Below are 1,291 nucleotides of genomic sequence, written 5' to 3'. Positions count from 1 at the left end.
CGCGTGTAGGGGGTGACATGAGCAAGCTCTGTCCACAGACCTTCTCCCGGCTGCTCCGTCCCCACCGTCCCCGGCTTGCTGCCCTGGCTCTGTCTCGTCTCTCGCCTGCTCTCTTCCCCGGGGTGGCCCGGCAGCAGCCAAACTCTGGTTCCGCAGACCCCGTTGGGAGCCTCGAGCCAACCTGGGACCCCTTTGATTCCCACCCAGAAGCCACTGATCGTTTCGGTGCTGGGCCAGGCTCAAGCAGATCACTTTGTACTACGCCGACATCGCCCTCCTCCTGCAGTAAGGGATCTCTGCTTTCCTCCTTGTCAGCTTGGGCTCTTCTCAGGGTTGCTTTCTGCTGTATTTTATATCGTAGTGCTCTGGCACTTCACCCCTCTAACAGGTTTCCTCCTTTCCCGGGTGCGGACCCGGAGCAGCTCACCGCTCTGCGTTTTGGATGGTACTCTTTAACCAGATCTTCTCCTTTTGCAGCTCTTCGCTGACGTTCGCCTCTGTACATCTGGGAAGAACCCCTGCCTGGGCCGTGCTTCCTCCCGAGAGCAACAGCACGACGCTGGCACGTTTAGAATAAATTTTGATCCTTCCTCCTCCGGCATCGCCGTCCTTCACGCCCGCAACCTTTCCCAGCCGTCACCCGGGGGCTCACACCAGCCCCTTTAGAAACGGGCAAACCCATTTCTCCTTTCAATAGTTGCAAGACACGAATGGGGACATCCCCGTAGCCCCTGCATCCTTCAAAGTCTGATTTGGCTCTCGGTTAAGCTCGAGCCTTTTTGCCACAGCGCCTCAAACTACTCGGCGTTTAAGAGAGATTTAGCTGAAATATGTCCCTCTGCAACGATTTTGTTTTCTTCCGAACGCAAAGAAATTGCAGGGCTGCACGCGAGTCCTTTGTTTCGTGCGATCTGCGTAAATAGTGCGTGTAGCGGAGCTACGCTTCAAAAAGGCAGAAGCAACAGTTAAAATAGATACAAGTACTGGAGTCTGGGAAGTGTGGTTTGGGGTTTAGTCAGGCCTTTGGTAGTTCGCCTGACGATTCAGGCCACGTTCGAGGTTCAGTTGGTTACATACGGTAAGTCAAGTTTTGCTCTCGTTCATGCTGTGCTCGGGCTGACGCGCCGGGGGCGCAGTCCGGCCCTGGCTGGGGGAATCAACCCCACCTCCCTTCCCCGCTCCGCTCGGGAGGGATGGAGAGCTCGCCTTCATTTTGCTCCTGCTCCGACGCTTCTTTTTGGTTTTACCTCCAGTGTCCTGAACTTGCCCAGAGGGCCCAAATTTTGGGGTC

At 56.0% G+C, this 1,291-nt stretch overlaps 1 long non-coding RNA gene across 2 annotated transcripts in view; it reads left to right on the top strand.

Annotated features, from left to right (window-relative positions):
• Positions 1–585, top strand: part of LOC103917769 — a 3,646-nt gene extending 3,061 nt beyond the window's left edge. For both annotated transcript variants that reach the window (XR_663645.1, XR_663644.1), the window contains exon 3: positions 478–585. This is a non-coding gene — a long non-coding RNA (uncharacterized LOC103917769). The remainder of the gene's footprint in view (positions 1–477) is intronic.
• Positions 586–1,291: the final 706 nt, after the last annotated feature.

This window comes from Pygoscelis adeliae, unplaced genomic scaffold (genome assembly GCF_000699105.1).
Source record: "Pygoscelis adeliae isolate BGI_AS28 unplaced genomic scaffold, ASM69910v1 Scaffold786, whole genome shotgun sequence".
Classification (NCBI taxonomy): Eukaryota; Metazoa; Chordata; class Aves; order Sphenisciformes; family Spheniscidae; genus Pygoscelis; species Pygoscelis adeliae.
The sequence above is the reverse complement of the archived record's forward strand: the minus strand, read 5'-3'. Positions and strand labels throughout refer to the sequence as shown.